Source organism: Mustelus asterias, chromosome 12 (genome assembly GCF_964213995.1).
Source record: "Mustelus asterias chromosome 12, sMusAst1.hap1.1, whole genome shotgun sequence".
Taxonomy (NCBI): domain Eukaryota; kingdom Metazoa; phylum Chordata; class Chondrichthyes; order Carcharhiniformes; family Triakidae; genus Mustelus; species Mustelus asterias.
In genome coordinates, this window is record NC_135812.1 from 74,681,769 (window position 1) to 74,697,860 (window position 16,092).

Consider the following 16,092-nt stretch of genomic DNA (forward strand, 5'->3'; position numbering starts at 1 on the left):
TCATACAGGACAACACTGCAATGGTGTCGGAAGGTCTTCATTTCATGCAATTCTTCCAAGTAACTTTGCCATGTGGTAAATGTTTAATGACGGCACGGTGGCACAGTGGTTAGCACTGCTGCCTCACAGCGGGTCACTAGCTGGGTCACTGTCTGTGCGCAGTCTGCATGTTCTTTCCATGTCTGCATGAATTTCCTCTGGGTGCTCCAGTTTCCTCCCACAGTCCGAAAGACGTGCTGGTTAGGTGCATTGGCCATGCTAAATTCTCCCTCAGTGTACCTGAACAGGCGCCGGAGTGTAGCAACTAGGGGATTTTCACAGTAACTTAATTGCAGTGTTACTGTAAGCCTACTTGTGACACCAGTAAATAAACATTAAACTTTTAAATTCAGGCGTGGGACATGGGTGTCCTGGCTGGCCAGCATTTGTTCCCAATCCCTAGTTGCCCTTGCAAGGCAGTTGAGAGTCAACCACATTGCTGTGGATCTGGAGTCACATGTAAACCAGACCATGTAAGGATGGCAGATTTCCTTCCCAAAGGACATTAGCGAACTAGATGGTTTCTTCCAACAATCAACAATGATTTCATGGTCATCAGTAGATTTTTAATTCCAGATATTTTTAATTGAATTCAAATTCCACCATCCGCCATGGTGAACTTCAAACCCAGGTCCCCAGAACATTAGCTGAGTTTCTGGATTAACAGTCGAGCAATAATACCACTCGGCCATTGCCTCCCCTCATGGCATCTTTCATGACTCAGAGCGGGCCAGAGTGCCTTATACCAAATAAATACAATAGCCCTTGGGTACACTCCATGGATAAGGGTGAGTTAGCTGATCTTACTCCATGCCACAGTAGGAATATTACATATAACGTCAATAGTTGTGTTGGAGAAGTGAACTTAGTGCAATATTTCTCATGGATCATAACCAGTGAAACCTTCTGGAATTGCACATGTTTGCTCATCGGGTGGGAACAGGCTTGGGATCTCTGTGATAGTCAGTTGAATAGCCAGCCAACACTTTCTGGCAAAACCCAGGCATGAGTAAGAGCTGAAACAATGACCAGTGAGGGACTTTCCATGTATCCTTGCGAGACATCTGACATCATGAAAGAGGCAGAGAGAAACGCACAAAAAAACTCTCCCCTGTAAAACATTGAAAAAGCAAACAAGAAAAAGAAGTTTCATCTGCCTGTGTTTGATATAGTCGGGTGATTGTCACTGGATAATTATCCCCTTCCGTTCCTCTGCTGAATGCTTTGTACATATGGATACAGAATGCCATTATCAATGCAGTTTTCCCTCAGTCGTATCCCGATCAGTGATGATCTAATTGAATGGGGAAGTCAGGCTCAAGGGATCAAATGACCTTCTCCGATTCTTGCCTTTTTAATCCCCACCCTTTTGGGATTGCAGAAGCTTTCTTGGAACATTTTCCACGTCAGGAAAATGAGGCATCACTGCATTGTCTGCACAGCTGGGACGGGGGGGCTGCTGTGTAAGGTTCAGTGCTGCAGCTTCTTAACTTCTTACGATTCTTTACATCCATTTGAAGAGATGACAGTATTTCTGTTGATTTTTATCATCTCAATTTTTCAAAATCGAATGAGTAGCTACCTTTCAGAACATATTGGATGGAATTTTACGACCTCATTGCGCCCGTTTTGAGGTGGGAAAATGTCACAAAATTGGGCGTGATGCGACGAGCGGGAATGGCACCCGTTTTCATGCCCATTCCCGTTTTATGGAAAAAAAAGTTAGGTGTGATCGGGAGCCCGCCCAAAACGGGCAAAATGTCAATTTGCATTTTTTTGCATTCATCACGATGTAATTAGTGAGCTTCAGTCCCAATCGTCCCAGCTCACCTGCCTTACCGACCTCACTCACTGCAGCTGGATCAGTCAGGAAAACACCTCCTCTATAGAAGTCAGATTCAGGCGCTTGATCAGTGAGAGTGAGTGAGGAGGTAAGTCTCGGCTTTCAAACCGCTCCGTGCTGCTCAGAGGGGGTTGTTTCATGGCGGACATGTTGCATTTCAGGTCGGAGCGGCCTGCAAGTGTTTTTGGGTGGTTGTAACTCGCTTGGAACCTGCCACTCATAGTGAAGATTTCCTGCCCCAAGTTTTCCACCACGAAACTCCAAATCCTGCAGTGTTGGCCTGGGAACCACGCAAGACAGGCAACAGCTGGTCTGTCTGAAAGCTTTGGGACTCCTCCCAACAGCCTCGCAGTCAGTCCAGTGTGGCCGTCAGTCCCTCCTGCATTCCCTGGCTCTGTTGCTGCATCTCCAGCAGCTGAGGGAGAAGTGATCGCAGAGGCCCAGCATGTAGCCTGGAGCCAGCTGAGTCCTCACCTCCAGCAGGCCCCGAAGTGCCAGAGGCCTCGGACGTTCCCTTCTCCACCCGATGTACATCAGCAGATGTGTCGTGCGGACCAGAGAGTGAGCCAGATGCCTCGCCATTAACTTGACTCACCAATGTGAGAGTCTCTGGGATGGTGAGCTGCAAGGTGGGAGCTGACGCCAAACTGGTGCCAGCTTCGGAGGTCCCTTCATTGCTTCCTCCAAGGAGTCTCCCGAGCTGTCAGGGGCAGGATGGGCAGGAGCAGTAGTGGGGGCCGTGATGCCAGATGGCCCAGGCATATCGGTGTCCCTTCCTGCAACACAGGACACATGATTAGGTGCAAGGGAGGGAGAGGAATCCGGACTGCATGCAACTTACTTAAGATTTCTGCAACAAGTGGAGGATTGGCAGGTGCTCACTTCTAACAGGTGCTCCAGCCCGATCACAGTCTCACTAATGGTCCACATCGCCTCCTCGGCTGCAGGCTCCAGAGTCCGCTCCTCAAAGGGGGTGAGGACCCGAATCTCAGACACACTACCCCCTGTCTTCACCCTCTCCCAGTGGTTATGGGTATTCCTCTCCTGTGGGATGAGTCCTCTGATGGCATGAGTCCTGGAGGGTATCAGGGATGGCCCTCAGAGGGCAAGGTTTTTGATACTCTTGAGTGGGAGAAGGGAGGTGCTTGGGTGTCAGGGGCTGAAAGCATGCAGGGTGCTGGGGGTGGAGGGGATCTGGGGGTCATATAGGGGGAAGGTGCTAGATGAGGTTAAACACTCACCCTTGCTACCCTTGCAGTTTCTTGCGGCACTGCTTCCTGGTTCTCCTGGCTAGTGCCCTGGCACTAACACATGCTGCCACTGCCTCACAGGCTGTGTTTCCATCCCTTCCTCTGGGACGGCGTCCTGCTGGGGGGAAGAGGGTGAGCCGCCTTGCCTCCATCGACCCCAGCAACCTGGCCAGATCAGCATCAGAAAACCAGGGAGCTGATCTTCCTCGAGGCCATTTCTTCCTGAACTGCCTGCCTGTCTGTCCATCCTTGGGGTCTTTACGGAGCCCTCCCTTGCTCGGGCGGATTTGCTGCAGGCAGTTTGGGTGAGTCATGCGCCCGTTAGAGCATTCCAGCGAGTTTAAAGCAGTTTGCCTTGTTACCATGGAGGGGAAGCCAAGTCAGCACTTGCAGTTGTGCTGATGGGGGGAGGGGGATTTGTGCCTCTGTGATGATCAGGAGCGGGGGAGAGAGAGAGGGTCATGTCAGTCAGCCATTGGGGCCAGGGGGGGGTGGGGGTGATGAGGGGGCCATGTGAAAGAGGGTGCCGGGGGGGGCGGGTGGAGGGGATGGGGTGGGGGTGGGTAATGGGGTCAGTAATGTTGGGAGCGTCTCCGACGTCTAAGAGGGGGAGGGGGAGGCTTTATCTGGCCCGATGAGGGGGTGCGGGATTATGGGGTTCTGTCAGCAGAGCTGGGGTTTTTTCCCGCTTTTCCTGCACATGTGCAGTTTGTGGCTCAGATCTGAGCTGCTGGTTGTCTGGTGAATTAGGCCCCGCCCACTGCCTCTAGTGGCTAGAAATAGTCCAGCCCATATTTTCAAAGACTGAGTGCACAAAATTCAGAGTGAAAACTTGTCTAAAAAAACGGATCAGCAATTCTGCCATTTTCACGCTAGCTGGACACTTAGAAAAAAATCTCGTAAAATTCCGCCCATTGTGTTATTCTGTCAGGACCCGGGTGAAACCTCTCAAACATTAGCAATATGTTTAGTTGCAGAAGAACGCAGTCAGACTGTTATCCCACTTTAATCAGCTTTAAGCTATTCATTCACTTTACACTGCAGTGTTCTTCCTGAATGAAATGTTGCAGAGGAAATGCTGAAAATCCAACCTATATTTGATGAATAACATTTTAAGATGTGGTTTTGGCAGCTTTTAATTGAAGTCTAGGTAGGTTGAGGGGGGGAGAAAACAGCGCTGCGTCGCACGCATTTGCAGAGCAAAATGAATGCACAGCTGTAGAAATTGGAATACAAACTGGTAATGAAGCAACTGCCTGTTCCCTGGACGGGAGGTTTATCTGAGAGGTTCAGCTGTAAGAATTCCAAATGAAATGAGGTTTGGCAGTCTCAATGTAATCCCTTGTCAAAATGAGCCCACTGCATAAAACCGCCCATCACCAAACTCTATGTGACACCTCACTCAGGAAATCAAAAGATAACTTGTGTGAAAAACAGAAACGTTGCACTAGTTATGTCGAGTTACCGTTCAGAAGTTGGGTTTCAGGCAGTGGTAAAAACAAAACATTGATATTATTCACCTCAATAAACAGGGACAAATTGCAAAGTGCAGAGCCAGCCCATCGCAATCTTCTCCACTTTGCAAGGTAAGTATTGTAAATCCACCCTACCAAACGGATGCCGGAAGCATGTTTTAAGCACCGCTGTTGCCCTCTCCACCATTGTTGCGTAAACATCTGCGCACCATTATATCATTCCTGTGCCACATTCTTGGTCAATGAAGTTTGTCATCAGCCACAGCTTTAGTGAGTACGTTCTGTCCCCCAAAGTTACAGATGTTGGCCGTGATTTAGCAGCCGCATTCGTCGGTAATGGCCGCCTAATCTCGTGAGATGCCGAAAACAATACTCGACTGCGAAAATGTGCTTTGTAATTTTCCCCAATCAGGTTCCTGCCCAGGAAGGGCGCGAGCCTGATTTGCATGCACTACCATCTCATTAGCGATGTCACAATGCATCATCCGCCCTCGTTGTATCTTCCCACTCAGCCGGCATGACGTAACTCTAGTACGAATCATTACTGCTCTTCAAATAAAGAAACCTGGCATAATGACGATCGGCCATGGGCCCCCACAATTGTGGGGGATTGGGGGAGCGGGGGGGGGGGGGGGCGGAGCTGGTTGAAGCTGCCCGCAATGGCAGGTGTCTGACAGCTCTCTCCCTGTCTGTCAGACCCCTGCTGTTGCTACTATTGAGCATGTGCAGCTTCAGAGGTCTGCACATGCACAGTAGCTCCCTCTACAGGCTGACTGGTGAATTAAGCCCAGCCCACTGCCTGCAGCAGCGAGAAACAGTCTAGGCCATTTTTTCAGTGACATGGTGCCTAAGATTGGACATGAAAACTCACCCAAAAAACAGATCAGGGACTCTTCCATTTTCACGCTAGCTGGACAATTCAATCTTGTGAAGTTCAGTCCTATAATTTGGTAGGAATGAAAACCTTTTCTATTTATGTGATAGCTTCATCAGATGGTTTTGTCAGTGACGTGTAGGTTCTATTGATAACTCCCTGAACTGTAAGATATCAGAAACCAAATAGAGCTCTCACTTTACTGTGCTTAGAAAAATCTACACATTTAAATCAAATCCTGTGTGCATTTGTTGAATGCAGACATTCCCACTGCCTAATTATTTTGCAGAGGTCACCATTTACCATGTCATAGAGTTGGCCAATTGCCTCCTTACTGGAAGGCATCTATGCTGTTATATATTTAAGTAGTTGCATGATTGCTTTATAAGCTGATCACATGATTTGATGGCGGTATCATTAGGATGTTGTACAGGTTGCTGTTTTAGTTTCAGTTTGTACTCTGAACATGCCAGAGCTCTTACATTAAACTTTGTTGATGTTAGTTTGAATGTGCAAATCACATTCTTTTCTTTTTGTTTAAAACCCACCCTAACATAGTTAGGACATTACATATGCAAATCGAGCTCTTCTGGCAATGTCACAAAGGATATTGGCCATTGGACATTTGGCTGAGTGCCAAATTCTCCATTCCACTGGTAGCAGTGGTGGGGTATGCAACACTGGAGAATCCCGGCCATTGTCTCCCTATAGACTCCCATGGTGGAGTGGAGGGGTGGTGGGGAAGTGCAGCCAAGCTGATGGTTAACAGTTACATCAGCCCAGCTTCCAGTTACGGTGCATCACAATGGGTCTACACACAAAGCTCCTCTTCTGGTTCATCCATCCAGATCAGAAACAGTGGAACATCTCCTAGCTATCGGCATTTCAGTGCTTTCACCCTCTTCTCCGTGTTGAAACAGCTTAAATTGCATCCTGAACTTGCTTGCTTCCCACACAAACAGGAGTATGGATGGCAAGATTGGCTTGTAAAGACTGCCGAGGGAGATAAAGAGACATAAAGCCTCCAGGAGCAATTTACTAGGTGCCAGAGTGAGTCACCACAACCAGGGTCCTTTATGAGCCCCTTTGAATGTGGTTCATTTAAGGATCATAAATCATCTTAAATTCTGTCCACTAATTCCCAACCTTAAATGGTAGTGGCGTGTTTAGTTTATTATAATGTTGTAAATCTAACAATTTCATGATTTCTATTAAGTTCAATAAAGAGCCTCACGCTGACTTTTATTGGTTTTGGTGAGGTTAATGGATAAACAGCATGAACTGCCCAACATTTTACGGAGGATAAGAGCTCGCCGCTCAGCGCAACTTGTTGGGTTCTGATGGCGTGACATCCCGCCAATTTATGGTGAGAATACTTGCATTTTCCCCACGAGCATTAGAGTTGCCTAACTTCTTATTTCGCTTACAAGGGTCCAGCAGAGAGTGCAGGTGAAGTCAAATAAAAAGGCACACAGTGGGAAGGCAGCACTTTCTAAAACTTTTATTTTTATCACTCGAACGAGTTCAAACAATATTCAAAAATCTCTTCAGAGCGCACAGCTGTGGGCAAAGCATTACTTTCTTTTCCTGTTTTCCACACAAGCTTTCTTTGTTTCAACTGTTGCAGGAGCGAGGGGGGGGTTATGGGGTGGGGGAGGTGGAAGGGGGGAGGGGGTCTCTTTTATAACTTCTCCTCTGTACAGCTATTTCCTGTCAGTGATTTCCTGTCCCAGGTCAGTGGTGTGATCGCCAGAAACCAATCAAAGCAGACTTTAAATTAACAGCAGACGAGAGGGAAACCTCGGCTAGGCTCTCTTAGGAGTCAAACTTCAACATTTGAGGCTTGTATTCAGAACCCCTTTCTGGAAAATTCCACAACTTAAGCTCGAAGTGAAAGTCACCAAAAAAAATGTTCATATCTTTCTTCCTCACAGGGGTCAACAGTTCAGTCCAACTTATTTTCTGAATTTTTAACTCGTGGTACTTTTGGTTCACCTGATCTCAATCTTGGTGAAATATTTGCAAATTCACTTTGTGGTGCTATGTACTTAAACTTCTTTTTAGTAAGAAGGCAGGAATCCTCTGTCTGAAACACCGAGGGAAACAGTGTGTAGCCATCCTGAACATTTAAGGTGATTTTTCCCAATCAATCGGGTGGCGTGGTGGTTAGCACTGCTGCCTCACAGCGCCAGGGACCTGGGTTCAATTCTGCCCTTGAGTGTCTGTATGAAGTTTGCACATTCTCCCCGTGTCTGCATGGGTTTCCTCCAGGTGCTCCGGTTTCCTCCTGCGGTCCAAAGATGTGTAGGTTAGGTGGGTTAACCATGTGCGGAGTTATGGGGATAGGGCAGAGGGGAGGACCTAGGGTAAGATGCTCTTTTGGAGAGTCAGTGCAGACTCAATGGCTGTGATTTTACCAACTCGCCCCAGCCATCGATGGGTGGAGTGAGCCGGTAAAATCATGCGAGGTCAAAAAATCAGGACCGCGCCCGATTTCTTGTCTCGCAATCTTACCAGCAGCGCATTTCCAGTGTGGTCGGCCTCCCGTCCATTTCTGGCGAGAGGCTGGATATATTACTTAAATTTTTTTAAAGTAGCATTTACATGTCTAGCGGGCCCAGTGCTCAATCATCCGGACTCACTTGCCTTTATGGCCTCGCCGGGAGAGGTTCTCTCCGGTGAGGAAAATATCTGCTCCCCATGAATGGAAAACAGTTGAGTTGGTCTCGCCAGTAGAACCAGAGGCCATTGAGGCCTCCCGGGGATATCCAGGCCAAGGATATCCCTTGGGCAGTGCCAGCCGGGCAGTGCCAGCCTGGCATCTTGGCAATGACCACCGGTGGGAAGTGCCGGGGACAGGGCCTATCGGGAGGCAGGGCCAGGCCGGAGCAGGGACAGAGGGGGGCTCCACTGTGCACTCTACCGGAAATCGTAGGTGGTGCGGGGAGGGAGGGGGCCCACTACCGCTCTGAAATGTGATTGGTGGGGGGAGGGGGGGGGGCAGCTGCTGCTCTATCTGTGATCAGTGGGAGGGTCGTGATCAGTCTGGGTGGCGGGGGGCAGTGGAGGCTATTTTTCTGGGTGGTGTGGGACTCACAATCGACTGTGGGTGCCCGTGATTGTGGGAGTTGGGGGGGAGGAATGCTGAGTTGAGGCTCGTTGCAACAGTCGAGGTCTGACAGCTCTCTCTCTCTCTGTCAGGCCTCTGCTGTTGCAATTGTGCATGTGCAGCCACAGAGATCTACACATGCGCAATAGATTCTTCAGCTGCCTGATCAGGCTGGCTGGTGAGTTAAGCTCCACCCACTGCCTTTAGTAGCTGGAAACAGTCTAGCCTACTTTGTCATGTACTTAGTGCAGAAGATCAGGAGTAAAAACTCACCCAAAAAATACAGATTTCCAACTCTCCCATTTTCACGCTCGCTGGACACTTAGAATTTTTGTCGTAAAATTCTGTCCAATGGGCCGAATGGCCTTTTTCTGCATTGTAGGGATTCCATGGTTCTGTGTCGGATTCCTGTTCCTCTCCTTGGCCTTGCCTCAATGACTCAATACTTTTTCAAAAACACTTGGAAATTAATCTCAGAGTTCTTCAATAATGTGAGAAACATCACGGAAAGCAGCACCAAGAATCAGTAACAGCTTCTTATATTGCATCTGGTACCACATTCCATATAAAACAGCATTTGCTTTAATTGTTATGTGTCATCTGGGAAAAGAGCGAATATCAACACTTCCCTCTTTCCTGAAAAAATGCCGGCTTCCCTTGATCACCCAATTGAAGGTGTTCAGTTTCTAGTGGTTTACTTGTTGGCCTAGGCTTGGATTCCTGCGGGCGGAAGACTAAATAACTATTCAAATGCAATACTCCTTTGTACAAGATTGCCTCAACTGACAATGAAGAAGCCTTGAGAAGGAGTCAGCCAAGAACTCAGTAATTCAAACTCCAGCCAGCTGTGTGTCGCTCACATCAGAACCACAAAGTCAAAGTAAAGTAAAGTTAAAGTTTATTTATTAGCCACAAGTGGGCTTACATTCACACTGCAATGAAGGTACTGTGACAATCCCCTTGTTACCACACTCCGGTGCTTGTTCAGGTACACTGAGGGGGAATTTAGCATGGCCAATGTACCTAACCTGCACATCTTTGGAGTGTGGGAGGAAACCAAAGCACCCGGAGGAAACCCACACAGATATGGGGAGAATGTGCAAACTCCACACAGACAGTGACCCAATGCGGGAATCAAACCCTGGTCCCTGGCACTGTGAGGCAGCAGTGCTAACCACTGTGCTGCCATGCCACCCCTCAAGTTTTGGTTTTGAATGAATTCTGGTTATTTTCTTTTACAACATTCCTAAACTGCAATTTTGGAATTAAATTTGAGAAACATTGATTCCCCCTGAGCTCCATATGTGTGCATTAGTGAAGGCTATAAAGCCTAAGACCATTTTAAGTTAATGTGACGCAGGGTTTCTGCTCATCTCAATGAATGGCAGAAAACTGGCTGATAATTATAGTCAGATTCATCCAATAAACGTGATTTATTAGTTTTATACTTGATCACCCAATTGAAGGTGTTCAGTTTCTAGTGGTTTACTTGTTGGCCTAGGCTTGGATTCCTGGTGGCTAATTTACACACAGACTAGAATCATGGTGTGTGTGTGTAATTTCTTTGAAGGGAACCTGTCTGATGATGGGTTTATGTCCTTATACATGGTCCCTTGTAGCTTACATGGTTTTTGGTGATGGAAAATGCAGGAGGGGTGGGTCAGATTTTTCTCTACAGCCGAGCTATGACTGTAACACTACATTCTGCACTCTCTCCTTTCCTTCTCTATGTGCGGTATGTTTTGTCTGTATAGCTTTGATTTGATTTGATTTATTATTGTCACATGTATTAGTATACATTGAAAAGTATTGTTTCTTGCACGCTATACAAAGCATACCACACATGAGAGAGTGCAGAATATAGTGTTATAGATATAGCTAGGGTGCAGAGAAAGATCATCTTAATGCGAGGTAGGTCCATTCAAAAGTCTGATGGCAGCAGGGAAGAAACTGTTCTTGAGTCAGTTGGTATCCCTAACCCTAACCCTAACCCTAATGCAGACTTTAGTATCCTTTTCCCGACAGAAGAAGGTGGAAGAGAGAATGTCCGGGGTGCGTGGGGTCCTTAATTATGCTGGCTGTTTGCTGAGGCAGCGGGAAGCGTAGACACAGTCAATGGATGGGAGGCTGGTTTGTGTGATGGATTGGGCTACATTCACAACATTTTGTAGCTTCTTGCGGTCTTGGGCAGAGCAGGAGCTATACCAAGCTGTGATACAGCTGGAAATAGTGCTTTCTATGGTGCTTCTGCAAAAGTTGTGAGACTCGTAGCTGACATGCCAAATTTCCTTAGTCTTCTGAGAAAGTAGGGGCATTGGTGGGCTTTCTTAGCTATAGTCTTGGCATGGGGAGACCAGGACAGGTTGTTTATGATCTGGACACCTAAAAACTTGAAGCTCTGACCCTTTCTACTTCATCCCCGTTGATGTAGACAGGGGCATGTTCTCCTCAACGCTTCCTGTAGTAGATAACAATCTCCTTCGTTTTGTTGACATTGAGGGAGAGATTATTGTCACCGCACCAGTTCACGAGATTCTCTATCTCATTCCTGTACTCTGTCTCGTCATTGTTTGAGATCCGACCCACTATGGTGGTGTCGTCAACAAACTTGAAAATTGAATTGGAGGGGAACTTGGCCACACAGTCATAGGTGTATAAGGAGTATAGTAGGGGGCTGAGAACACAGCCTTGTGGGGCATTGGTGTTGAGGATGATCGTGGAAGAGGTGTTGTTGCCTATCCTTACTGATTGTGGTCTCAAGAAACAATACTTTTCACTGTATACTAATACATGTGACAATAATAAATCAAATCAAAGCAAAATCAGAGTGATACTACTGTCAATCTAGTTGTGAGCATTCATGTTCCTATTAATTCAGCAAAAGGCAATACTTTGATATTTCACGGTTGTTTTAAGAGCGTTAACAGACATGTCAGGCTCACGGCGTTGTTCTGCAGCTCTGGTTCAAGGATTTAAGGGCGGCACGGTGGCACAGTGCCTCACAGCACCAGGGAGCCGGGCTCAATTCCGGCCTCGGGTCACTGCCTGTGTGGAGTTTGCACGTTCTCCCCGTGTCTGTGTGGGTTTCCTCTGGGTGCTCCAGTTTCCATCCACAATCCAAAGGTGACGAACTTAGGGCCTTAATGCTTATGCGGAATTTGGATGTGGTTGCGGTGACGGAAACTTGGTTAAAAGAAGGACAGGACTGGCAGCTGAATATTCCGGGGTATAAGTGTTTTAGGCGAGACAGAGGAGGGGCTAAAAAAGGTGGGGGAGTAGCGATATTAGTTAAGGAACATATTACCGCAGTGCAGAGGGTAGACAACTTAGAGGGGTCATGTACTGAGTCGCTGTGGGTGGAACTCGATGGGCCGAATGGCCTCCTTCTGCACTGTAGGGTTTCTATCATTTCTAACTCAGAAACAGGAAGGGTGCAGTCACTATGCTGGGGGTGTACTACAGACCACCCAACAGCCCACGGGAAGTGGAGGAAAGGATATGTCAGGAGATTCTGGATAGGTGCAGAAAAAATAGGGTTGTTGTAGTGGGGGACTTTAATTTCCCTGGCACAGACTGGAAAGTGCTTAGAGCTGGGGGTCCGGACGGGGAGGAATTTGTAAAATGCGTACTGGAAGGTTCTTTGGAACAGTATGTAGATAGCCCGACTAGAGAGGGGGCTATACTGGACCTAGTTCTGGGAAATGAGCTCGGTCAGGTCGTCAAAGTTTCGGTAGGGGAACATGTGGCAAATAGTGACCACAACTCTGTTAACTTTAGGATAGTAATGGACAAGGATGAGTGCTGTCCTACGGGCAGGGTGCTAAATTGGGGGAAGGCTAACTATAGCCGGATTAGGCAGGAATTGGTGGATGTTGATTGGGAGAGGATGTTCGAGGGTAAGTCCGCGTCTGGCATGTGGGAGTCTTTTAAGGAACTATTGATAAGGCTGCAGGATAGGCATGTGCCTGTAAAAAGGAAAGATAGGAAAGGTAGGATTCGAGAGCCGTGGATAACCAGGGAAATTGAGGATCTGATTAAAATGAAAAGGGAGGCGTACGTTAAGTCCAGGCAACTGAAAACAGATGGAGCTCTGGAGGAATACAGAGAGAGTAGGAAAGAACTCAAACGGGGAGTTAGAAGGGCAAAAAGAGGTCACGAGATGTTCTTGGCAGGCAGGATTAAGGAGAATCCTAAGGCATTCTATTCATACGTTAGGAACAAAAGAATTGTCAGGGAGAAAATCGGACCTCTCAGGGACAAAGGAGGGGAATTATGCTTAGAACCCAAGGGAATAGGGGAGATCCTAAATGAATACTTTGCATCGGTATTCACGAAGGAGAGGGGCGAGTTAACCGGGAGTGTCTCGGAGGGAGGTGTTGACCCGTTAGAGAAAATCACCATTACAAGAGAGGAAGTGTTAGGTTTTTTAGGGAACATTAAAACTGACAAAGCCCCAGGGCCTGATGGCATCTATCCTCGACTGCTCAGGGAGACGAGAGATGAAATTGCTGGGCCTCTGACGGAAATCTTTGTCGCTTCTTTGGACACGGGTGAGGTCCCTGAGGATTGGAGGATAGCGAATGTGGTACCATTGTTTAAGAAGGGTAGCAGGGATAACCCAGGAAATTATAGGCTGGTGAGCTTGACGTCCGTGGTAGGGAAGTTGTTGGAGAGGATTCTTAGAGACAGGATGTATGTGCATTTAGAACGGAACAATCTCATCAGTGACAGACAACATGGTTTTGTAAGAGGGAGGTCGTGCCTTACAAAGTTGGTGGAGTTTTTTGAGGAAGTGACAAAAACGGTTGATGAAGGAAGGGCCGTGGATGTCGTCTATATGGATTTCAGTAAGGCATTTGACAAAGTCCCACATGGCAGGTTGGTTAAGAAGGTTAAGGCTCATGGGATACAAGGAGAAGTGGCTAGATGGGTGGAGAACTGGCTTGGCCATAGGAGACAGAGGGTAGTGGTCGAAGGGTCTTTTTCCGGCTGGAGGTCTGTGACCAGTGGTGTTCCGCAGGGCTCTGTACTGGGACCTCTGCTATTTGTGATATATTTGGAAGAAGGTGTAACTGGTGTAATCAGCAAGTTTGCGGATGACACGAAGATGGCTGGACTTGCGGATAGCGATGAACATTGTCGGGCAATACAGCAGGATATAGATAAGCTGGAAAATTGGGCGGAGAGGTGGCAGATGGAGTTTAATCCGGATAAATGCGAAGTGATGCATTTTGGAAGAAATAATGTAGGGAGGAGTTATACAATAAATGGCAGAGTCATCAGGAGTATAGAAACACAGCGGGACCTAGGTGTGCAAGTCCACAAATCCTTGAAGGTGGCAACACAGGTGGAGAAGGTGGTGAAGAAGGCATATGGTATGCTTGCCTTTATAGGACAGGGTATGGAGTATAAAAGCTGGAGTCTGATGATGCAGCTGTATAGAACGCTGGTTAGGCCACATTTGGAGTACTGCGTCCAGTTCTGGTCGCCGCACTACCAGAAGGACGTGGAGGCGTTAGAGAGAGTGCAGAGAAGGTTTACCAGGATGTTGCCTGGTATGGAGGTTCTTAGCTATGAGGAGAGATTGGGTAGACTGGGGTTGTTCTCCTTGGAAAGACGGAGAATGAGGGGAGATCTAATAGAGGTGTACAAGATTATGAAGTGTATAGATAGGGTGAACAGTGGGAAGCTTTTTCCCAGGTCGGAGGTGACGATCACGAGGGGTCACGGGCTCAAGGTGAGAGGGGCGAAGTATAACTCATATATCAGAGGGACGTTTTTTACACAGAGGGTGGTGGGGGCCTGGAATGCGCTGCCAAGTAGGGTGGTGGAGGCAGGCATGCTGACATCGTTTAAGACTTACCTGGATAGTCACATGAGCAGCCTGGGAATGGAGGGATACAAACGATTGGTCTAGTTGGACCAAGGAGCGGCACAGGCTTGGAGGGCCGAAGGGCCTGTTTCCTGTGCTGTACTGTTCTTTGTTCTTTGTTCTTTGTGTGCAGGTTAGATTAATTGGCCATGCTAAATTGACCCCAGTGTCAGGGGGATTAGCAGGGTAAATATGTGGGGTTACGGGATTAGATCCTGGGTGGGATTGCAGTCAGTACAGACTCAATGGCTTCCTTCTGTACTGTCAGAATTCTATGATCTACATGAAAATTAAAACTTTAGGGCATCTCAATTCAAATTTAAAACCCGCATTATTGTATTCACGTCTTAAGAACATCCAAAGTAGCATTTCCTCCTTACCCTCCCAAGTCAGTGAACACCATGCACTCCTGGGGCCTTAAAACTTTTACTTCAGTCTTTCTCTCTGCTGCCTTTTCCTTCTAGGTATATTTCCTCTTTTGGCAGGTGGTTGGCAGTGATCGCTTTGCTTCTCAGTCTGACTTCCTTTGAATAGCATGAAACTGATCTTCAAGATCGTTCGTTTGTCTCGTTTTGTAGTTGGTCCATCATTCTGGGGGGGAAAGGGAAAACACATGCAGCTGAAACTTGCAAAAGCATACTCAGCTTTCTCCCAAGTGTGTGTGTGTGTGTATGTGTGCGTGTGTGTGACCATGTGTGTGTGAGACAAAGAGAGAGAGAGAGAGAGGTGAAGTGAGTAGATGGTTTTTGTTATAGAGAATCGATATCAAAGTCTAAAAACCGGAGCTCTCACCCCAAAAACATTTTTTTACAGACTTCTAAACATACATCAGAGACATAGAAGATCGAGTAGGTTTAACACACGGGGGTCAAAGATCACCAATTTGAGAACAGACGCGCTGCACTGATTGCAGAGTCAGAAGGGACACTACGGCGGCACGGTAGCACAGTGGTTAGCACTGCTGCTTCACAGCTCCAGGGTCCTGGGTTCGATTCCCGGCTCGGGTCACTGTCTGTGTGGAGTTTGCACATTCTCCTCGTGTCTGCGTGGGTTTCCTCCGGGTGCTCCGGTTTCCTCCCACAGTCCAAAGATGTGCGGGTTAGGTTGATTGGCCAGGTTAAAAAATTGTCCCTGAGATGCGTAGTTAGAGGGATTAGTGGGTAAATATGTGGGGGTAGGGCCTGGGTGGGATTGTGGTCGGTGCAGACTCGATGGGCCGAATGGCCTCCTTCTGCACTGTAGGGTTTCTATGATTTCTATGACTACAGGAAATTGTAAATGAAGTGGAAGCGAAGAGTAAGGAACTTGGATTCAGAATGCATGCAAAGACCACTGGGGCCCGATTTTACCATCAAGTTGCGCCCCTTTTTGGGCGCGAAAACGTGGTAAAGTCGGGTGTGAGGCAGATAGCACGATCCGCGCCCGCCTCCGTGCCGGTTCCCCCTTTACCAAGGCCCGAAAATGGCCACGATCGGGACCGCGCCCGAAGTGGGTGCAACGGCCATTTAAATGCATTTGCATGCACTTCAATTGATTTAATGGGCTGCGTGCCTAGCCTTACCAGCACTTTCCCCTTTACCACCGCGTTCCCCCATCCAGAATCGACACGAAACAGGCATGCTCCATAAAA